This window comes from Ranitomeya variabilis, chromosome 1 (assembly GCF_051348905.1).
Source record: "Ranitomeya variabilis isolate aRanVar5 chromosome 1, aRanVar5.hap1, whole genome shotgun sequence".
NCBI lineage: Eukaryota > Metazoa > Chordata > Amphibia > Anura > Dendrobatidae > Ranitomeya > Ranitomeya variabilis.
The window spans coordinates 592,250,626-592,275,572 of NC_135232.1; the positions used below are offsets into that span (position 1 = coordinate 592,250,626).

General features: G+C 45.8%; 1 protein-coding gene across 7 annotated transcripts in view; it reads right to left on the reverse strand.

The window, feature by feature from the left end:
- MEF2D (myocyte enhancer factor 2D) overlaps window positions 1-24,947 on the reverse strand; it is a 181,022-nt gene that overhangs the window by 84,846 nt on the left and 71,229 nt on the right. The window contains exon 1 of one of the 7 annotated variants that reach the window (XM_077258490.1): window positions 13,773-13,999. The exons of the other annotated variants lie outside the window; for them this stretch is intronic. The gene's annotated coding sequence lies outside the window, so the exon portion shown is untranslated. Of the gene's footprint in view, window positions 1-13,772; window positions 14,000-24,947 lie in introns of those variants that run through there. 7 annotated transcript variants of the gene reach the window in all.

Here is a 24,947-nt window from a genome sequence, read left to right on the forward strand (position 1 = left end):
AATGTCCGTCATTGCCCTACCCCCTTTAGGGTGGCTTCATGCAAGGATTCCCACCAAAATATCGGTGGAGCAACAAACCATAGTGGAATTAAACGTCTAAGGTAGAACAGCGGGGAGGTACCTCTCTGGACAATTTAATTAATAGTCCTTGTAATAAGGTGCTGACACCATCATTAATTGGCGAGGCAGCTTTTTCGTGCTTTCGGTAATGAAACAACAATTTCCTCAGAGGAGAAAAGCGAGTGTGGACCGCCGGGCTGGACTGGCCATCCGGCACTTCTGGCAAATGCCAGAAGGGTCGGTGCCAGTCGTGGGCCGCTCGATCCGCCTCCCCCCACCGCCACCGACTCACCCCCCTGCCGTCGCATTCAATGAATGCAATGATGGAGGAGAGAGCGTCTACAGACGCTCCCTCTCCCATCATTCCCCGCTCTGCCTCTGACACTGCGGGTGCGCGATGATGTCATATCATCGCGCACCTGCAGTGTCCCCGGCAGACTGCAGCCGCTGAGACAGGAGCACGAAGCAACGCGGGCAAGAGGAAAGGTGAGGAGAGGTGGGTTTTTTTTTTGTTTTTTTTACTGGACTGTGGGGACATTCTCGGGGGGGGGGGGGAGGAGGAGGAGGAGGAGGAGAGATGCGGGCTGTGCTGGATATATTACTGTGTGGGCTGTGCTGGATATACCACTGTGTGGGCTGTGCTGGATATACCACTGTGTGGGCTGTGCTGGATATACCACTGTGCGGGCTGTGCTGGATATACCACTGTGCGGGCTATGCTGGATATACCACTGTGCGGGCTGTGCTGGATATACCACTGTGCGGGCTGTGCTGGATATACCACTGTGCGGGCTGTGCTGGATATACCACTGTGCGGGCTGTGCTGGATATACCACTGTGCGGGCTGTGCTGGATATACCACTGTGCGGGCTGTGCTGGATATACCACTGTGCGGGCTGTGCTGGATATACCACTGTGCGAGCTGTGCTGGATATACCACTGTGCGGGCTGTGCTGGATATACCACTGTGTGGGCTGTGCTGGATATACCACTGTGCGGGCTGTGCTGTATATACCACTGTGCGGGCTGTGCTGTATATACCACTGTGCGGGCTCTGCTGGATATACCACTGTGTGGGCTGTGCTGGATATACCACTGTGCTGGATATACCACTGTGCGGGCTGTGCTGTATATACTACTGTGTGGGCTGTGCTGGATATACCACTGTGCGGGCTGTGCTGGATATACCACTGTGCGGGCTGTGCTGTATATACTACTGTGCGGGCTGTGCTATATATATTACTGTGTGGGCTGTGCTGTATATACTACTGTGTGGGCTGTGCTGTATAGACCACTGTGTGGGCTGTGCTGGATATACCACTGTGCGGGCTGTGCTGGATATACCACTGTGCGGGCTGTGCTATATATATTACTGTGTGGGCTGTGCTGTATATACTACTGCGTGGGCTGTGCTGTATATAATACTGTGCGGGCTGTGCTGTATATACCACTGTGCTGGATATACCACTGTGCGGGCTGTGCTGTATATACTATTGTGCAGGCTGTGCTGTATATACTACTGTGCGGGCTGTGCTATATATACTACTGTGTGGGCTGTGCTGTATATACTACTGTGTGGGCTGTGCTGTATATACTACTGTGTGGGCTGTGCTGCATACTGCTGTGTGGGCTGTGCTATATACTATGCGGGCTTTGCTATATACTATGCGGGCTTTGCTATATACTATGGGGAGTATATTATCTTCTATGGGGAGGCCATGTTATGTACTATGTGGCTGTGGTATATACTATTGTGGGGGTATATTATATTCTATGGGGGAGGTTGTGTTATATACTATGGGGGGCTGCATTATATTCTATGGGGGGCTACATTATATATTATGGGGAGGTGGGCTGTATTATATTCTATGGGGTTACATTATACTCTGTGGGGTGGCTGCATTATACTCTGTGGGGTGGCTGCATTATATGTGGTTGCCGCTTTATATTCAGTAGGGTGGTGGCTACATTATACTATGTGGGCTGCATTATACTGTATCGAGGACTATGGGGAATACGTTATACTATATGAAGGACTATGGGGTGTGCATTATACTATGGGAAGTGAATTGTACTACATGGATGACTATGGCGGTGCATTATACTATATGGAGCACTATGAGGAGTGTATTATGCTATATGGAGGACTATGAGGAGTGTATTATACTATGTGGAGGACTGAGCAGTGTATTTTAATATGTGGAGGACTATGGGGTGTATTTTACTAAACAAGTAAAATGCTGCATATTCAGATTGTTTTTGCCGGAACAAAAATCATTGTTCTCAGCAGCACATCACCACTGTAGATGTGCTGCTGATAACATGATACTGTATGGGGATCGGTTAGTGATCGTTCTGTCCCATCATTCTTTCTCAGACGGTGGAAAGAGGCCGGGAAACAAGTGTTGAACAACTTCAGTATTGTCAATCAAACTCATTTAGCGACCTGAACTCAGCGCTTGCAAATACAACCGAAATGCTTTTGTGTGATGTGCAATATGTTAGCATTTTGGGCCCCATTTTAAACTTTGCCTAGGCGTAGGGCCCCACTTTGCCTAAAACCGGCCCTGCCTACAAGTGCACAAAGATATTATAAAGTCACCATGTGACAAGTGGGCCTGTGTAACTTCAAATGCCAGGGCTGAATTTTAGTCCCAGTCCGGCCCTGGTGGACCGGCTAGAAATGAAAGAAAGGAAGCCCTGACCCAGCTGAACGCTGAAGTACATTTTGTGCAGGGGTCTGGGATTGTAATGCTTGTCCCAATTATGGCCACCACAGGGACATCTGCAGCTGTTACCATGGCAGCAGATGCAAACAGTGATGACGGCGACCGAGCGCCTCACCTGTTCCTCTCATGTCTCGTGAAAGAGACCTTTAGCGCTTGATGAGCAATGACGTGTAGGTGGCAGGAATGTCGAATGACGGGCCAAGAGATTCCTCTGTAGATATTGTCGGGTCCATGTCACCCTGCTGACAAGGCCGGGATCACCACTGACCACAAGTGTAAACCATGCGCACTCATGATATGTTTCATTAATGCCTCAAAATATTCCGATCAAAAAGATCATCTATGGTCCATTCTAGTGATGAATGACAACCAATATGTGGAGACACTGGAAAGCTGGGTGACAACCATTATGTGGAGACACTGGGAAAGCCGGGTGACAGCCAATATGTGGAGACACTGGGGAAGCCGTGCGACAACAAATATGTGGAGACACTGGGAAAGCTGGGTGACAAACATTATGTGGAGACACTGGGAAAGCTGGGTGACAACCAATATGTGGATACACTGGGAAAGCCGGGCGACAACCAATATGTGGAGACACTGGGAAATCCGGGTGACAACCAATATGTGGAGACACTGGGAAAGCTGGGTTACAACCAATATGTGGAAACACTGGGAAAGCTGGGTGACAACCAATATGTGGAAACACTGGGAAAGCCGTGTGACAACTAATATGTTGCAATAATGAGAGAGCTGGGTGACCACTAATATGTTGCTACACTGGGAAAGCTGAGATACAACAAATATGTGGAGTCACTGGGAAAGCTTGGTGACAACTGATATGTGACAACACTGGAAAAGTCGCGTGACAATTGATATGTGACGGCAATGTGAAAGCTGGATGACAACGGATATGTGATGAAATTGGGAAAGCTGGGTGACAATTAATATCCAGCATAGTTTGTCACCCAGCAGTGTCGTCACATAACATAACGTACCTCCCCTGAATAACCAAGTTTGTCCTTCTACTCCTTAGAGGGGCTGAAATAGCAGCCATATTGGTGATCTCCCAACTTTTTCAGTAACAGACACTAGACTCCATTAAAATCACCCCGCTTGCCCAGCTGACAAAGGGCGATACGCCTCCCGCCAACCGTTTATAAACGGTGCATTGGGCTGCCGACAGATTTCTTCAAATTATTCCATTCTTTCTTAACTTCACCTCTTAAAAACAGACTCAGTCCTAGATACAGCAACAGTACAGAACAGCAGTACGAGGAAGGATGAGGACTTAATCATGCGTCGCCCCCACTGTTTACGTGCGATTTACGGGTTTTTTTAAGCTTAAATGCAGTGCATCGGGATGACGACTCTGTACCCACACATATCTAAGAGAAAATCTATTGTTTCTTCAGGGAACGTAAAGGGAAAAATAAGAAAAAAAACATTCTGTTACTCATTGTATTAGAAAAAAATCACAACACAACATTACACAAGAATGACGTGAACGGCGGCCATGATGTCTTTCCTGAGTCTTATACTTGTCATTCCATTAGTCATGCAGAAAGACTTATTGAATTTGTTATACCTATGCTGGGCCCTACTGGACCAATTTTTTTTTCCCAGAGCAAAATGGCTGCCTGTACGTAAGGCAGGCCTAGAGCAAGGTTTAATTTGTGTTTTAGAGACTTTTTTCACCTTACTTGAAGAAAAGTCGTGACTTAAGGTACCGTCACACTTAGCGATGCTGCAGCGATACAGACAACGATTCCGATCGCTTGCAGCGTCGCTGTTTGGTCGCTGGAGAGCTGTCACACAGACCGCTCTCCAGTGACCAACGATGCCGAGGTCCCCGGGTAACCAGGGTAAACATTCGGTTACTAAGCGCAGGGCCGCGCTTAGTAACCCGATGTTTACCCTGGTTACCAGTGTAAAATGTAAAAAAAACAAACACTACATACTTACATTCCGGTGTCTGTCCCCCGGCGCTGTGCTTCACTGCAATGTGTAAGTGCCAGCCGGAAAGCAGGGCAGAGCGGTGACGTCACCGCTCTGCTTTCCGGCCGCTGTGCTTACACAGTGCAGAGAAGCAGAACGCCGGGGGACAGACAGCGGAAGGTGAGTATGTAGTGCTTGTTTTTTTTAACATTTTACACTGGTAACCAGGGTAAACATCAGGTTACTAAGCACGGCCCTGCGCTTAGTAACCCGATATTTACCCTGGTTACCAGTGTAAAACATCGCTGGTATCGTTGCTTTTGGTGTCAAACATGACGATACACGCCGATCTGACGACCAAATAAAGTTCTGAACTTTCAGCAACGACCAGCGATATCACAGCAGGATCCAGATCGCTGCTGCGTGTCAAACTCAACGATATCGCTAGCCAGGACGCTGCAACGTCACGGATCGCTAGCGATATAGTTTAGTGTGACGGTACCTTTAGAGCAATTGGACGGGTGTCTTAGGGAGACGGGCGTGACCTAAACCTGACAACAGTCAGTCGGCCGCTATCGAAATACTGCCTGGCAATATAATATAATATATTAGAGAGATGCGGTATATATATATATATATATATATATATATATATATATATATATATATATATATATATATATATATCTCTGTGTGTGTGTGTGTGTGTGTGTGTGTGTGTGTGTGTTGTGTGTATATATATATATACCGTATATATATACACACACACTGGTTGTTAAGCATAGTTTCTATAGCAACCAGGCTTTCTATAAGGACTCAGGGATGGATTCAAAGGGGCCCAGTAAAAAAGTAAAGGAAAGCACGGGAGAAGGAAAAATGGAGGTCAATGATATTGCCTCCTACCGCCAGGTGTTTCAATCACAGTCTCCATCGCTCATCTCAATTAGCTTCCTGTGAGGAGAAGGTACAATCTAAGGAAAATCCTACCGAGACTACAAAGAAAAATTGAGGTCTGATTCTGGCAACCTCCCAGAGGGGAGAAATTATGTTCGTGACCTAGATTTCTGCAGATAGCTGATATAAACCGAAGATCTAGACACGCCGCTCTGCAGCTCAGGGTCTGGGCACAAAATGTATCAGGGCAGAGATGTAAAGCCTACGGGGTTAATATCAATAAGGGTCCGACATTTCCGGGCTATGAAACTCATTTACCTCTTAAAATGAGCAAAACAAGCACCAAACCTGCCGGTGACACTCACGGAGCACGTTGGGCCCAACGCACATCGTAGGCCTAAATATTTAATAAGGGCCCTCCTGGAGGCTGGAAACAAAATGGCTTCTGGGATACAACAGGTCAAAGAATCCTCCATGACAGAAAGTTCATATGCAGACATCTATGGATATACACGGGTTTGATTTTTATTTTTGTATTGATAAATTACTTTTTTAAATGTATTTCTTTTTTCAACTGAGATGTTTTTCTTATAATACTTTTATATTATTATGATATATGAAAGTACTTTTTTATTTCCTTCTAATATACACAGCTGTCTGTTTTATGTTTATTTTTTGTTTTTGTGAGTTTTTTTTTAATTATATATAGACGTTTGATGAATGCCCAGAAGAGGCAAAAAAAAGTCAGTGTCCATAGGATTACCCTTGTGTCATCCTTTTACTGCACATTTACTTGTCATGTAGGGCTACCCGCACAGAAACCAATGATGGATACTGAAGGAGTTGAATAACACTGTAAAAAAAAATTATAATGATTATTCAGCTAAGGAGTTAACAAGCGCCACGTTCAGAGATAACAGCTGCACTATCAATACCAATGACCAAATGAGTACTTTAGTTCTGCTCGGATGTGGCCTCTCCAAGATGACGATCACAGGAGCCCATTTGCTCTGTTAGAGGCCATATATATGTGGACTAGCAACTTCTGTAGGTCTGAGCCGGACCAACATCCTTAGAACAGACAATGGCTGACTTCTGGGATCGAGTTTTTTTTTTTTTTTTTTTTTTTACATATCAATAATTGACTATTATTATAAAACTGTACTCAGCTTTCCCATACTCCTGAATGGCACACTTCTTTAATTGCACCCATTTGTTCACATGCTATGTAAGAGAAGCCATTGCCGTACCCAGGCTTCTTAATAGAAAACCGATCACTCGGCTTCGCCCATATTGGTTGTCACTCAGATTGACCGAAAGAAAATTAAAAAAATTTCACTAACCTGAGAGGAAGGCTCAAGGACATAGTAAATGAAGGGTGGCTAATTTTTTGGTAATGTTGTCCAAATAAATAATTGTGCTTGTTTTTAAGCAAAGTCATGGCCTATGTCTAGGTAAACTGTGGCATCAGCTCCTGCACAGAGGGGTGCCCGTGCTGACACTGGGAAAAGAGCGGCACAGTGGAGCACGGCTGGCAGCCATGTGATATGTTTTCAGTCGCACAGACAAGGAGAGGCTCTGATTGACTTGCTGCCTCAGCATCTCCTGCTCATCGAGCCAGAAAAAAGAAAATAAATATTGGCTGTGAGGAGAAGCCGGGGCCTTGTTTTTTTGCCACACCAGGCAAGGAGATGTAATTGGCAAAACCCGATTCCACATCTGAACGAGGGGTTACGTTTAATAAGGAAAACGTAGACAGACTACGGCCAATGTCCACACTCGAATGTGTCCGAGATGATGTGGTGACGGCAGCCATGTTGTTTTCATCTCACAAAAATTGGATGACACCCAGCTTTTTCAGAAATGGATACCGTACCAAGCAAAGACTGCTGCGATTGCTAATTTCCATAATAATTTGACCACCGGGGCAACACTTTGATGAATCTATACACATCTCCAAAAGGCCACTTGTTTCAAGATATCCACCAATCTACATCACATTTTGTTATAACAGATTTTTAATTTACCAATTATTTTGGCACGGCAATTGAGGAAAACACCATTTTTCACTGTAATCTTTGGGCTACATGGCAACTTTGGAAAGACTCACTTGCCATAGACTTCTATGCCATGCGACATATTTAATTTACGGTAGTTAAGATCGTTTACAGCAAAATTTCAGCAGTAAATTTGCCGCACACTAGAAATGTTTTTTGGTCTCATACCTAACAATTGCTGTCACGTAACAGATGTCCACGTGTAGTCTCAAGTTTTGCCGAGGTGGCTGTATGGGATGCAGAACATGTAAATGTCCCCTATGCTTTGTGGTGTCCTCCTGGCTAGGGTGTGACTTAAAACTTCCCATCTGTAGAATATACAAGACAAGCCTGAGAATTGTGCCCGGAAAATTCAGGAATAATGCCTCCTACAAGGTCAATTGCTGGTCGGACACTTGGCTTCACAGTCACATTATTAAATGAAGCGTTCTTTGAAGCCTACTTCTCATACCCAGGGAGATGGCTCCATGACCTTGTGGAGGTCACCTTGTCCTCTATGCTGGATCTAGAGCTGTGGAGATGACAATGAGCAGATGCATAATACAGCAATTTTACCAGATGCTGGGGGCCATTTGGGCCCAAGTGAAAAGCTCTCCAATCATCGAGGGAGAGGGGGAGGAACGAAAACTTCACCACTGCACACATCCCATTCACACAGTGCCTCTTTTCACAGCTCGTGCCAGCACAGGGCTGGGCAGCCGTTGAGATATGACTAGACAGCTGCCTCTCAGCTGCCGACTGTCGCCCGCTCGTACATCTATACGAAAGACACAAAACCAGTCTATTTAACAGCCTGGATGGATTAACCCTTCACCTGTCATTTCTATCCATCGAGCTAACAAAAGTCATTTCATTTTTTTTTACAATACATCAAGGAAAACAGCACAACCAACGCCCAGCGTCACGAGAATCACTGAGTCTTTACCACCTAATTTTGCCACATTCTAAAAAAAAAATTTGGTACAGGTTTCATCTGCCATCTTGGAAACATCTCTCTTTATGGGGACTGGATGCACTTTTCTACAATGATAGCGTTATTTTCGGTGTAGATAGGTAGGGTAGCCTCAGAAGTGACATGAGATACGGGATGGACTTTCTCAGTAACATGGCAGTTGGCCTATGAGTAACTTCACAAGCATTTTGCAAGTAAACACAATTGACCTCATATTGGACAATATCGGTCACTGTGCTCAGATAACAGGTCCATTAATCCAGCGACTGCTCTGGACCACCACTGTCTCCATTATTTAAAGGGGTTCTCAACAACTGTTTAGCAACCATAGCCCTTGTCTCATTATTCAAGCCCAGAATAAAAACGAAAACTGAACTCTGAACCACCTGTTTGATATATGAGGCCCTACAGGAGGTTATCACTTTAAGGACAGCTTTGTAATAAACTTTATTTCTATGTCTATCTGCTTTAATAATCAGCAACATTCAATAGATGCATGCGGCCTTAAACGAACATTATACCAATGCATCGGTGGTGGTGGTAGTAGTGGGTTGATTGACTAGATTTGTGCGGAGATATACCGGTTTCTAAAAAAAAAAAAATAAATAAAATAAAATAAAAAAATGCAAAGAATTGATGACTTGTGTTTTACACCAGAAGCAGAAAAAAGGAACTAAGATGCATGCTGTATACATGCACTAAGACCTCGCTCAGCACCGCTTCCTCTGCAAAAGTGTGGGGGGAGGGCAGGAGAATACCATAACAGAACACTGGGGGTGAGGGTATGATCAGATTTTTACAGCACATACTATGGAACTGAAATGGGCATAGTTGTTGCCAATTATCTACCAATACTTTACAGATACCAACGATACTCACCATGGGTTCATAATAGCAGGTGCTGATGAACCCAAAAGTGACCCAATAAATGATAAAAGACCCAAGTGACGTAACAGTAAAAGATATACTGAACAGAAACCCAATAAACATATCTACTTACGTATTATTCTATATGGGACCAAACTAATAAAAACCCAACTGAGGTATCAATAGCTAGGACCCAATGTAGACCCACCCGAAGTATGTGAATGGGACAAAACCAATGAAGATCCAATAGAAGTATCTATACAGGAGGAAACCTATAACTTCCAAACAGAAGCATCTACATAATAAATATCCAATACAGACCCACCCGAAGTATGTGCATGGGACAAAACCAATGAAGACCCAACTGAGGTAACAATAGCTAGGATCCAATGAAGACCCATTCAAAATATGTAGATGGGATGAAACCAATGAAGACATACCTGAAGAATCTACGTAGAAATGAAACATTTAAGGACCAAACTGACGCATCTACACAGTAAATACCCAATACAGACCCATACAAAGTATGTGCATGGGACAAAACCAATGAAGACCCAATTAAAGTATCAGCATAGGAAATAAATTTATATTCAAGCGAACCAGCTATACAAGATGAATCCACCAAGTACGCAACGAAACAACATGGATGGAAAGAAAACAACGAAGACTTTCAAATAAAATATCAACATAGCATGAAACTTATGAAGACTAAACCAAAGTATCTACATGGGATGTAATCAATATAGACCCAACCAACAAATGTAAATGGGACCCAAGTGAAGTATCGGAATACAAAGTACACAATATGGACCCAAGAAAAGCATCTGCATAAGAAGAAACTGATGAGGACACAAAAAAGTAGATGCATTGAGGAATGAAACCAATGAAAACCCAAACTATTGTATTCAGCATAGGAAATATCCAATAGAGACCCAAGCAAAGCATCTATGCAAGATGAAACGGATGAGTAAAGGAACGTGCATGGAAAGAAACCAATGAAGACCCACCTAAAATATCTACATAGCATGAAACTTATGAAGACCAAACCTAAGTATCTACATAGGAATACCCAATATAGAAAGTACCAAAGTATGTGAATGGAATGACACCAATGAAGACCCAACTAAAGTGTCTACATAGCATGAAACGAATGAAGACTAAACTATTATATCTGCATAGAAGTACCCAAAGAAGACTCAACCAGAGTATCTACATGGGATGTAACTAATGAAGACCGAGCTAAAGTATCTACATAGGATAAAAGTGAAGATTAGTGATGAGCGAGTATACTTCGTTGCTCAGGTTTTCCAGAGCACGCTCGGGTGGTCTCCGAGTATTTGTGACTGCTCGGAGATTTAGTCTTCCTTGCCACAGCTGCATGATTTGTGGCTACTAGACAGCTTGATTACATGTGGGGATTCCCTAGCAACCAGGCAACCCACACATGTACTCAGGCTGGCTAGTAGCTGTAAATCATGCAGCTGCCTCAACAAAAACTAAATCTCCGAGCAGTCACAAATACTCGGAGACCACCCGAGCGTGCTCAGGAAAACCCGAGCAACGAGTATACTCGCTCATCACTAGTGAAGATCCAAATGTAAAAGTATGGTATGTGCATGGGATTAACATAAAGATAACCCAACCAAAGTACAGCATCTGCATAGGAAGGACCCAAGAGACACAACCAAAGTATGTGAATGGGAAGAAACAGACGTAGACCTACCAAAGTATAAGGTTACGAAGGATCCAAAAGAGACTCAACCAAAGTATGTGAACGGGATGAAACAGACGTAGACGTAACCAAAGTATCTGCATAGGAAGGATCCAAAAGTGACCGAACCTAAGTATGTAAATGTGATGAAAGCAATCAAAACACAACTGAATTATCTGCATGTAAAGTACCCAGAATAGAATAAACCAAAGTATGTTCATGGAATGATACTAATTAAGACCCAACTGAGATAACTTCATAAGAAGTACCCAATATAGACTCAAATGAAGTGTGTGCTTGGGATGAAATTAACAACGACACAAATCAAATATCTGTGTTGAAAGAAATATAGGCCCAACTGATGTATGTCCATAGGGTAAAACTAATGAAGAGCCAAGGAAAGAGTCTACATAGGACTGAACTAATGACAACACAAGCAAACTATCTATATTGAACAAAACCAATGAAGAGTCAACTGAAATATTGGCAAAGAAGACCTCAATAAAGACAGAGAAAAGAGACCAGACTGCTGCAACTACATGGGACATATCAAGTGAAAATGAAAAAAGTATTAGCATAGAAAGGAATCAATGGAGATCCAAGAGAGTAAAATACATGACAAAAGACATATTCAATGAGGAACCAACATGAAACAACCAACTAAGACCCAATGGACATAATTGCAAAGAATTACAAGTGGAGACCCAATGGAAACATCTGCATAAGTCTTACTCAACCGTGACTCAACAATTATATCTGCCTAGGAGGCAAGCAATGGAGATCCAACAGACATATTGGACAGGCCATATCCAAGTGAGACCTAATGTTTTCCTGTGATGACTAGTGAAGAACCCTTTTGAATCTATTACTTTTCAACCAAACACCCAATTGTACAATCACTTTGCTTTTTTCAAACCAGTAATTTCCACTAATAAAACTATAGTCCGTTCAAAACAGTCCCTGAATAAGTCAGAGAAAAAAAAAATTCTAGTTACAAGTCAAAAATACAAGCTCACTGTATAAACCAAAGGTGTGTATACTGTTACCTGTGCACAATCACCCGAGTTGGGACAGTGACCCACTCACGAGTCCCAAAAACTAGGCTCTGTCACTTTAGGTAAAAGTATGGGACACCACATTGTCCAGACATATAAATTACGGTATGCCAAAAGAAAAAAAACACAAAAACAAAAGGTTGTCTGTATAATTCATACACAAGAAAAATCACTATGCTATTATGGTCAACAACATGGTCTAATTTGTCTATTTTAAGCCTTTTTTTTGCAATAAGTACAGGTCTACAAAAACTCACTAAAAATACATAAAGTAATAAAAAAATACCAATATTGCCAATGCTGTAACCAATCAGACGCTTGCTTTTTGTATCCTTTTTTGTAAACTGGACTGAAAAAACAACTTACATATGACCACAAGTGTGACTTATTTGTAACTTGGTTGAGCGCTGTATGACCTCACATCTCCTCCATCTGTTGCTCATCAAACTGAAGATTATCCAAAAACTTGAGCATTAACTAAATCTGGGCCATAACCACATTGCCCTGTCCCTGAGCGATACCTTCATTTTAGACATCAAAGCTCTGTTATTTTTCACAAAAAAAAAATAAAAAGCAGAGGCATAACACTGAGTTATGCGATTTTGTGTGTAAACAACACTTATGTAAAAATTGACAAACTTTTACAAGAAAAATACCAAGGCTGTCTACCATCAAACAGGAGCATGAGATTATGGAAACTGAACCCGCTGACCTATCCAGATATTTACATACAAGTTCCTCTTTTGTCGGCATGGAAATTTTTTTTCATCTCTTAACAGTTTAACAAAACCACTTGACCAAGCCTTGGCACATCATCTTCCATCACCCAGCACATGGGAACACCTCAACTCCTACATCCAGGTCTCATTTCCCTGGATGTCACACAAGTTGAGCAACAAAACCACATGTGGGGATGTGTATATATTAGGTAACATATCCAATGCTTCGCAACAGAGGAGTGACCTCCCAACTGGGGCTGTTGTGATGGAACATGGTCCTGGATAATAGGGACCAGTGACTGAAGCACAAAGCTCACCTACATGGGTTTCCTGAATGAGGAACATCCATTACAAACAAATAAGGACAATCATGTAATTCTACATCCTGGATGAGATGGTGGTGGTGGTCGTGATGGTGGGGAGAGAAGGAAATACAGTTTTCAAGATTCGGGAAGTTGAGTCCAGGATATGGTCTCCGTTACAACAAGGAAACATGGTTCTCGAGGATTATAAACAAGACGTTGCGTTTCCTGGCCTGTCTTCCTTCGTCAACCCCCCACTACCCAGAGGAGACGGGGGACTCGCTTTAAGCCAAAGCTGGGTGATCAGAGGGGGCATAAAACAAGAGGCCTTGTCGGCAGGCATAGGCTCCTGAACTGTATACCATAAGGCATGCCTTATAAGGAGCGCGTGTACAATCTTTTCAGCTAGTGATAATGACGAGACCCCTTAAGCCTGCAGATTGTGCTGGCTGTAGAAGAGGGAGAGAAAAAAAGCAGGACGTACTTACAAGCATGGAGCCACGATGACTGTCCTTTCCTGGCCCGCTTCCTTCGGGAAGTGGCCCCGGAGACAGGAGCGAAAAAGGGGAGTGCGGAGTAGGAGAAGAGGCCTTTCGGTCTCCGTCTCTTGAAGCCACCAAGACCAGTGAAGAAGAAGTATCCCCAGTTTGTCACTAAACAGTGTGGAAGGTCCCCCCCACCAACTCACTCACTCACACGGCTTGTCCTGAGTGACAGAGAGGACCTCTGCCGTCAGCGGGTAAAGGGCAGTGACAGATGTAAGGAGGGGAGGGGGGCAGCCTGTATGTGTGTGAGTGCGAGAGGAGGGTATGGTTTGAGGGGGAGGGAAGGGGATGCCTCCTGCCTTAAAAACAGCTGTTGAAAAGAAAGCCGCTGAGTTTATTTCCTTTCCAGTGTGACTTTAATTGGTCCCTCCCCGGTAGCAGAAGTCTTTAACTAACAATTAGAAGTTCTGCAATAGGTAATTTTTAGGGTTACCCCCTCCGAGACCCCAAATTTGGAGCTGTGGCGTGGGAGGTAGTACTTACTCTGAGCTGAATCAAGGCAGCACTCAGCCACACCATTGACTTCCCCACCCTCCTGCCATCCCACATATGCTAGGGCCAAATTAGTCTGCAGCTAATTACCCCACCAGGATGTTTTTGGAAATCTTGCACCTCAAGCCTGGGTGGGAATTACACAGTGGAGGATGGGGATGACGTACTGATAAGATGACATGGTGAACTGGGAAAATATTGGACATGATTATTTTTGTCACCAAAATATAATGACATTTCTAATTTAAAAGAAAAACATACTAATCAGCATCAGGAATACTGGGAAACAACCAATATGTCTCCTATTCCAGATTCTCCTTAGTAATACCTGTCCTTCAGGACTCCAAAAAGGGGGGTGATGGCCATACGGCCTCTCACCCAGATTCCCCCAAAAAAGGATAGAATTTATTTTAAAAAATGGGAATACTTGTTAATTCACGTCCCGGTGTTTAGTAAGGACTTTACGAGTCCTGCCTGGTGGCGAGTGCTGCCCTTCAGCTGTCTACATACTCAACTGCAGTCATGTTGGTGGGGCAGTGTCATGTCATGACTGGCTTTGAAGGTGCGCTGGTGACGGATTATCTTACTACTGCTTCGTGCCACTAAATGTTACAGAATACCCTTTATAATGAGCAGAAAGCCATGGAACTGTATGATCGATTGGCGTGAAGGACAATGGTGTGGGAGCCTTTTTTAAAAAAAAAAAAAAAAAACCCTTCCAATATTTCAAAATGTATGAAACATATGACACATATAAGGATATTTCTAGTCATTGAAAAAAAGCCTGTAACTCATAGGGGGTCCTTATACCAAAAACAGAATATAATCCTCACCCCCATTTCATCAGCTGGGAGACTGCATGAATCAATAAAAAAGACGTTTACGTCTCTTTAATGTTTTATTCCCTAAGGAGGGGGAAAAAAATTGACAGAAGGAAAGGGGGCTAACCAGCTGAGACATTAGGCCTCTGTCAGGTTGGGAGAAGCATTCTACATGACGATAGTTCTCCAAAATCTTTTTGGATTGGGGCAAATATTTAACCCCTTTCTGCCCTCGGACGGAATAGTACATCCAAGGGCAGACCCCCTGCTTCGATGTGGGCTCCGGCGGTGAGCCTGCATCAAAGCCGGGACAGGTCAGCTGTTTTGAACTTAACTTGTTATTAACTAGTTAAATGCCACTGTGAAACTCTGAACACGGCATTTAACAAGCGCATCCGGACGGAAATGCGCACACCGGTGACCCCATCACGTGATTGGGGGTCATCCGTGCGTCGGCATAACAACCAGAAGTCTTCATGAGACCTCTATGGTTGTTGATGCCGGATTGCTATGAGAGCCACAATGTGGTCTACACTCATAACAATGCAGTAATTCAGCTACATAGGGGCGATCTGAGCATCGCCTCTATGTAGCAGAGCCGATCAAGTTGTGGCATCTTCTAGCCTCCCATGGAGGCTATTGAAGCATGCTAAAGTTTAAAAAAAAGTTTTTAAAAATATGAAAAAAATAAAAAATATATAGAAGTTTAAATCACCCCCCTTTCACCCCATTCAAAATAAAACAATAAAAAAAAAAAAAATCAAACCTATACATATTTGGTATCGCCGTGTTCAGAATTGCCCGATCTATCAATAAAAAAAAAGGATTAAGCTGTTCGCTAAACGGCGTAGTGATTAAAAAAAGTCAAAACGCCAGATTACGTTTTTTTGTCGCCGCGACATTGGACTAAAATGCAATAACGGGCGATCAAAAGAACGTATCTGCACCAAAATGGTATCACTAAAAACGTCAGCTTGGCGTGCAAAAAGTAAGCCCTCAAAGAACCCCAGATCACGAAAAATTGAAACGCTACGGGTATCTAAAAATGGTGCAATTTTTTTTTCTATTTTTAAGCAAACTTTAGATTTTTTTTCACCACTTAGATAAAAAATAACCAAGACATGTTTGGTGTCTATGAACTCGTAATGACCTGAAGAATCATAATAGCAGGTCACTTTTAGCATTTAGTGAACCTAGCAAAAAAACAAACAAAAAACAAGGGTGGGATTGCACTTTTTTTTTGCAATTTCACCACACTTGGAATTTTTTTTCCCCCCTTTTCGAGTACATGACATGCTAAAACCAATGGTGTCATTCAAAAGTACAACTCGTCCCGCAAAAAAAAGCCCTCACATGCCCATATCGATGGAAAAATAAAAAAGTTATGGCTGTGGGAAGAAGGGAAGCAAAAAACAAAAACACAAAACCGAAAAAAGCTGTGGTCATAAAGGGGTTAAGTCCTTGAGAACGTCCTTGTATGGTGTGTCCTCATTAATGCTCCAAAATGACACCCAAGGAATACCAGAAATGAAATAAAATTGGTGTAGTGCAGACCTGAGCAAAGTGCAGCCCACAGGCCACATCTGACCCTCTGGCTATTCCAGTCCGGCAAGCGGACAGAGACAGCCTAAAGGCTGAAAACAGTGACCCACAGGCCGCACAATGCCCTCTCCACCCCGTTGCTGCAGGCCACCTGATATCATCGCTATCAGCTTCCTCGGAACGCAGATATCGGTTAATACATTGGTGGAGAACGGAGCCGCCAGCTCCTTCTTCCACCAATCAGCATGTGCGAATGAGACAACAGATGCGATGACGCCACTACATGACGTCTACTGTGCAGCGAGTGAGTGCACCAGAAACTGGAGCAAAATGCCCGGGGAACAGGAGCGAAGTCGTAGTGACTTCCTTTTTTGGAGGTTTTTATGTGTATGGGATGTGTACATTTATACAGGGGGCTTTGTGAAGCATCATACTGAATGTAGGTGGCTTATGTGAGAGCTCATAGGCTAGGTGGGGGCTCATGATGTAAATAGGGGGCTGTATGGGGGATCATGCTTTATATAGGGGGCTATATGGGGGTTTATACTGTATATAGAGAGGCTATGTAATGACATACTGTATAGGGGGCTGAAGAAAGGTTAATACTGTATATAGGGTACTATGTGGGGTCTGATACTGTACATACCGGGCTATGTGAGGGCTCATACTGTATGTAGAGATTCATACTGTATATAGAAGGGGCTATTGGGGCTTATACAGTATATAGGGGGCTGTGTGTGGACTCATACTGTATATAAGAGAGCTATGTGGGGGTTCATCCTGTATATAGGGAAGCTATGTGGGGGCTGATACTGTATATAGGGAGGCTACGTGGGGGATCATATTGTGCATAGAGGGACTATAAAGCAGCTGTGGGGCTGGAAATCCGAGGTCCACGGGTCGCAAGGTGCCCGCGCACTTGCTATTTCCATCTGCGGCTCTACGCTGCGCCGCTGACTCCTTTGGCAGAGGAGGGGCCGCCGGCCACTTCCTCCCCAATCAGTGTGTGAAACAGCTGACGTGATGAAATGACGTCATCGCGTCAGCTGTTTCACACACTGTACTCCGGAGAGTCCGCGCACCGGAGGCAAGACTGCGGAGACTCGTGCGTTGTAAACAGTGCCTTCCCCCCTCTCACCAATCCTGTAAAGACAGCACAAACAGGCCTAGATGGGTTTAACAGGTCGGTCACTGTTTAATAATTTAGCAAGCAGAGAGGGGCAATTACGTTTCGCAACGGGCTCACAGCCGAAGGCCCTGTCTGCGACCGACAGGCGAGTAGCCAATGACCAGTTACGAACCTTTGCCCCTCTCTACACTTCCGCTGGGGTCAGACAGGGAGAAAGAGGAAGGTACTGACCCCGGGCACCTGAATTTAACCCTTGTGGGTGTGGCCGGACGCCCCTTACTCTTTCTTACTGTTAAGGTACTGTCACACTCTGCAACTTTCCAACGATCACGACCAGCGATACGACCTGGCCGTGATCGTTGGAAAGTCGTTGCGTGGTCGCTGGAGAGCTGTCACACAGACCGCTCTCCAGCGACCAACGATGCCGAGGTCCCGGGTAACCAGGGTAAATATCGGGTTACTAAGCGCAGGGCCGCGCTTAGTAACCCGATGTTTACCGTGGTTACCAGCGTAAAAGTAAAAAAAAAAAAAACGTACATACTCACATTCCGGTGTCCTTCAGGTCCCTTGCCGTCTGCTTCCCGCACTGACTGAGTGCCGCCGTAAAGTGAAAGCAGATCACAGCGGTGACGTCGCCGCTGTGATCTGCTCTCACTTTCCGGCCGGCAGTCAGTCAGAGCGGGAAGCAGACTGCGAGGGACCTGAAGGACACCGGAATGTGAGTATGTAAAGTTTGTTTTTTTTTTACTTTTACGCTGGTAACCACGGTAAACATCGGGTTACTAAGCGCGGCCCTGCGCTTAGTAACCCGATGTTTACCCTGGTTACAAGCGAACGCATCGCTGGATCGCTGTCACACACAACGATCCAGCGATGACAGCGGGAGATCCAGCGACGAAAGAAAGTTCCAAACGATCTGCTACGACGTACGATTCTCAGCAGGGTCCCTGATCGCAGTAGCGTGTCAGACACTGCGATATCGTATGGATATCGCTGGAACGTCACGGATCGTACCGTCGTAGCGACCAAAGTGCCACTGTGTGACAGTACCCTTAATCAGCTGGGCGTCCCAGATTACTCCATCACCTGGGGAGCAGTGGGAGGGGGGAATTGGGCACTGCACAGTGTTTCCTTCTAACTTTCCCAAAGGGGCTCCGCAGTCAGAGGCACGTTCCTTATACAGTACCACGCCTGCCAAGAGAGAAGCCTAGCGCCAAGGAAAGGGACCGAGGTGAGTATGTGGTGGTCTTTTTTTTTTCTCTCTCATGTGTATGGGCTGCTTGGGTGAGCATGGGGAGGATAAGGGGGTGATATGGTGCTGCACATGGGGTTGACATGGTTCTGCATATAGGGAGCGACATGCTGCACATGGGGGAGGCTGTGTGGGGCTCAGGCAGTATATGGGGAGGCTGTGTGGGGCTCATGCAGTATATATAGGGAGGATGTGCGGAGCTCATGCAGTGTATATAGGGAGGCTGTGTGGGGCTCATGCAGTGTATATAGGCAGGCTGTGTGGGGCTCATGCTGTATATATACGTAGGATGTGTGGGCTCATGCAGTGTATATAGGGAGGGTGTGCGGGGCTCATGCAGTGTATATAGGGAGGCTGTGTGGGGCTCATGCAGTATATATAGGGAGTCTGTGTGGGGCTCATGCAGTGTATATAGGGAGGCTGTGTGGAGCTCATGCAGTGTATATAGGGAGGATGTGTGGAGCTCATGCAGTGTATATAGGGAGGATGTGTGGAGCTCATGCAGTGTATATAGGAAGGATGTGTGAAGCTCATGCAGTGTATATAGGGAGGCTGTGTGGGGCTCATGCAGTGTATATAGGGAGGATGTGTGGGGCTCATGCAGTGTATATAGGGAGGATGTGTGGAGCTCATGCAGTGTATATAGGGAAGATGTGTGGGGCTCATGCAGTGTATGTAGGGAGGCTGTGTGGAGCTCATGCAGTGTATATAGGCAGGCTGTCTGGGGCTCATGCAGTGTATATAGGGAGGCTGTGTGGAGCTCATGCAGTGTATATAAGGAGGATGTGTGGAGCTCATGCTGTATATATACGTAGGATGTGTGGGCTCATGCAGTGTATATAGGGAGGCTGTGCGGGGCTCATGCAGTGTATATAGGGAGGCTGTGTGGGGCTCATGCAGTATATATAGGGAGGCTGTGTGGGGCTCATGCAGTGTATATAGGGAGGCTGTGTGGAGCTCATGCAGTGTATATAGGGAGGATGTGTGGAGCTCATGCAGTGTATATAGGGAGGATGTGTGGAGCTCATGCAGTGTATATAGGGAGGCTGTGTGGGGCTCATGCAGTGTATATAGGGAGGATGTGTTTAGCTCATGCAGTGTATATAGGGAGGATGTGTGGAGCTCATGCAGTGTATATAGGGAGGCTGTGTGGAGCTCATGCAGTGTATATAGGGAGGCTGTGTGGGGCTCATGCAGTGTATATAGGGAGGCTGTGTGGGGCTCATGCAGTGTATATAGGGAGGATGTGTGGAGCTCATGCAGTGTGTATATGGAGGATGTGTGGAGCTCATGCAGTGTATATAGGGAGGCTGTGTGGAGCTCATGCAGTGTATATAGGGAGGCTGTGTGGGGCTCATGCAGTGTATATAGGGAGGCTGTGTGGAGCTCATGCAGTGTATATAGAGAGGCTGTGTGGGGCTCATGCAGTGTATATAGGGAGGCTGTGTGGGGCTCATGCAGTGTATATAGGGAGGATGTGTGGAGCTCATGCAGTGTATATAGGGAGGATGTGTGGAGCTCATGCAGTGTATATAGGGAGGCTGTGTGGGGCTCATGCAGTATATAGGGAGGCTGTGTGGGGCTCATGCAGTGTATATAGGGAGGCTGTGTAAAGCTCATGCTGTATATAGAGAGGCTGTGTGGGGCTCATGCTGTATATAGGGAGGCTGTGTGGGGCTCATACTGTATATAGGGAGGCTGTGTGGGGCTCATGCAGTGTATATAGGCGGGCTGTGTGGAGCTCATGCAGGGTATATAGGGAGGATGTGTGGGGCTCATGCAGGGTATATAGGGAGGCTGTGTGGGGCTCATGCAGTGTATATAGGGAGGCTGTGTGGGGCTCATGCAGTGTATATAGACGGGCTGTGTGGGGCTCACGCAGTGTATATAGGGAGGATGTGTGGAGCTCATGCAGTGTATATAGGGAGGCTGTGTGGGGCTCATGCAGTGTATATAGGCAGGCTGTGTGGAGCTCATGCAGGGTATATAGGGAGGATGTGTGGGGCTCATGCAGGGTATATAGGGAGGCTGTATGGGGCTCATGCAGTGTATATAGGGAGGCTGTGTGGGGCTCATGCAGTGTATATAGACGGGCTGTGTGGGGCTCACGCAGTGTATATAGGGAGGCTGTGTAGGGCTCATGCAGTGTATATAGGGAGGATGTGTGGGGCTCATGCAGTGTATATAGGGAGGCTGTGTGGGGCTCATGCAGTGTATATAGGCGGGCTGTGTGGAGCTCATGCAGGGTATATAGGGAGGATGTGTGGGGCTCAAGCTGTATATAGGGAGGATGTGTGGAGCTCATGCAGTGTATATAGGGAGGATGTGTGGGGCTCATGCAGTGTATATAGGGAGGCTATGTGGGGCTCATGCAGTGTATATAGGGAGGCTATGTGGGGCTCATGCAGTGTATATAGGCGGGCTGTGTGGAGCTCATGCAGGGTATATAGGGAGGATGTGTGGGGCTCAAGCTGTATATAGGGAGGATGTGTGGAGCTCATGCAGTGTATATAGGGAGGATGTGTGGGGCTCATGCAGTGTATATAGGGAGGCTGTGTGGGGCTCATGCAGTGTATATAGACAGGCTGTGTGGGGCTCACGCAGTGTATATAGGGAGGCTGTGTAGGGCTCATGCAGTGTATATAGGGAGGCTGTGTGGGGCTCATACTGTATATGGGGAGGCTGTGTGGGGCTCATGCAGTATATGGGGAGGCTGTGTGGGGCTCATGCAGTATATGGGGAGACTGTGTGGACCTCATGCAGTACATAGGGAGGCTGTGTGGGGCTCATGCAGTATATGTTGAGACTGTGGACCTCATGCAGTACATAGGGAGGCTGTGTGGGGCTCATGCAGTATATAGGGAGGCTGTGTGGGGCTCATGCAGTGTATATAGGGAGGCTGTGTGGACCTCATGCAGTCTATATAGGGAGGCTGTGTGGGGCTCATGCAGTGTATATAGGGAGGCTGTGTGGACCTCATGCAGTGTATATAGGGAGGCTGTGTGGGGCTCATGCAGTGTATATAGGGAGGCTGTGTGGGGCTCATGCAGTGTATATAGGGAGGCTGTGTGGGGCTCATGCAGTGTATATCGGGAGGCTGTGTGGAGCTCATGCAGTGTATATAGGGAGGCTGTGTGGACCTCATGCAGTGTATATGGGGAGGATGTGTGGAGCTCATGCAGTGTATATAGTGAGGCTGTGTGGGGCTCATGCAGTGTACATAGGGAGGCTGCGTGGAGCTCATGCAGTGTATATAGGCAGGCTGTCTGGGGCTCATGCAGTGTATATAGGGAGGCTGTGTGGGGCTCATGCTGTATATATACGTAGGATGTGTGGGCTCATGCAGTGTATATAGGGAGGCTGTGCGGGGCTCATGCAGTGTATATAGGGAGGCTGTGTGGGGCTCATGCAGTGTATATAGGGAGGCTGTGTGGAGCTCATGCAGTGTATATAGGGAGGATGTGTGGAGCTCATGCAGTGTATATGGGGAGGCTGTGTGGAGCTCATGCAGTGTATATAGGGAGGCTGTGTGGGGCTCATGCAGTGTATATAGGGAGGCTGTGTGGAGCTCATGCAGTGTATATAGGGAGGATGTGTGGAGCTCATGCAGTGTATATGGGGAGGCTGTGTGGAGCTCATGCAGTGTATATAGGGAGGCTGTGTGGACCTCATGCAGTGTATATGGGGAGGATGTGTGGAGCTCATGCAGTGTATATAGTGAGGCTGTGTGGACCTCATGCAGTGTATATAGGGAGGCTGTGTGGAGCTCATGCTGTGTATATAGGGAGGCTGTGTGGGGCTCATGCAGTGTATATAGGGAGGCTGTGTGGAGCTCATGCAGTGTATATAGATAGGGAGGCTGTGTGGGGCTCATGCAGTGTACATAGGGAGAATGTGTGGGGCTCATGCAGTGTACATAGGGAGGCTGTGTGGAGCTCATGCAGTGTATATAGGGAGGATGTGTGGGGCTCATGCAGTGTATATAGGGAGGCTGTGTGGGGCTCATGCAGTCTATATAGGGAGGCTGTGTGGACCTCATGCAGTCTATATAGGGAGGCTGTGTGGGGCTCATACTGTATATGGGGAGGCTGTGTGGGGCTCATGCAGTATATGGGGAGGCTGTGTGGGGCTCATGCAGTATATGGGGAGACTGTGTGGACCTCATGCAGTACATAGGGAGGCTGTGTGGGGCTCATGCAGTGTATATAGGGAGGCTGTGTGGGGCTCATGCAGTGTATATAGGGAGGCTGTGTGGACCTCATGCAGTGTATATAGGGAGGCTGTGTGGGGCTCATGCAGTGTATATAGGGAGGCTGTGTGGGGCTCATGCAGTGTATATAGGGAGGCTGTGTGGGGCTCATGCAGTGTATATCGGGAGGCTGTGTGGAGCTCATGCAGTGTATATAGGGAGGCTGTGTGGACCTCATGCAGTGTATATGGGGAGGATGTGTGGAGCTCATGCAGTGTATATAGTGAGGCTGTGTGGGGCTCATGCAGTGTACATAGGGAGGATGTGTGGACCTCATGCAGTGTATATAGGGAGGCTGTGTGGAGCTCATGCTGTGTATATAGGGAGGCTGTGTGGGGCTCATGCAGTGTATATAGGGAGGCTGTGTGGAGCTCATGCAGTGTATATAGATAGGGAGGCTGTGTGGGGCTCATGCAGTGTACATAGGGAGAATGTGTGGGGCTCATGCAGTGTACATAGGGAGGCTGTGTGGAGCTCATGCAGTGTATATAGGGAGGATGTGTGGGGCTCATGCAGTATATATAGTAAGGCTGTGTGGGGCTCATGCAGTGTATATAGGGAGGCTGTGTGGACCTCATGCAGTGTATATAGGGAGGCTGTGTGGGGCTCATGCAGTATATATAGTAAGGCTGTGTGGGGCTCATGCAGTGTATATAGGGAGGATGTGTGGAGCTCATGCAGTCTATATAGGGAGGCTGTGTGGAGCTCATGCAGTGTATATAGGGAGGCTGTGTGGGGCTCATGCAGTATATAGGGAGGTTGTGTGGGGCTCATGCAGTGTGTATAGGGAGGCTGTGTGGGGCTCATGCAGTATATAGGGAGGTTGTGTGGGGCTCATGCAGTGTGTATAGGGAGGATGTGTGGGGCCCATGCTGTATATAGAGAGGCTGTGTTGGGCTCATGACGCACATGGGGGAGGCAGTGTGGGGGTTCATACAATATACAGAAGGGGCAAGACTCGGGTTCAAACGATATATAGGGGGATGTCAGCATATTTAATTCAGCTCAATATAAAGTGGTACAATTAATATTAATAAAATATAAATAATATAATTATATATAATTATAAAATTCAATATTGATATTGAGCAGAATTAATTTCAGCCTATTGGTTTCACCCTCCACAACAGTCACGGTCTCTCATGTGGCCCCTTGGGAAAATTAATTGCCCACCCCTGGTCTAGAGTGTTAAGGTGGCCTTACACCTTCAACAACAGATAAAAAAAAAAGTCCCCTTAGATCAAAAACTGGTCCAAAGTTTTTAAGGACCTTGAAAAATAATTGAGGCAAGGCAAATGGGTCCTTGAGGGTTTCATTCTGACTTCCTATGGACCAAGAGATTGAACTTAATATATTTTATGGCCATGATAAAATTGATTATCTTCTCATTCATGGATGATCGAGAAATCACACAATACTCCAAGTAGTTCAACTTATGAGGTCTAGTGAAGTATGCCCTTCTTGGAAAAAATATCTACGTTGATGATGACAAATGAAATCTAACCTAGGCAACCAGTTTGGCAAAAAAATGTCAGGATATGCAAAGTTTATATGAATAGTTGGGAAAAAATGTCATTATAGTCCATGGAGGGCTTCAGAATGAAGCCTACACATGTAGTCTTGAGTTAGGGTA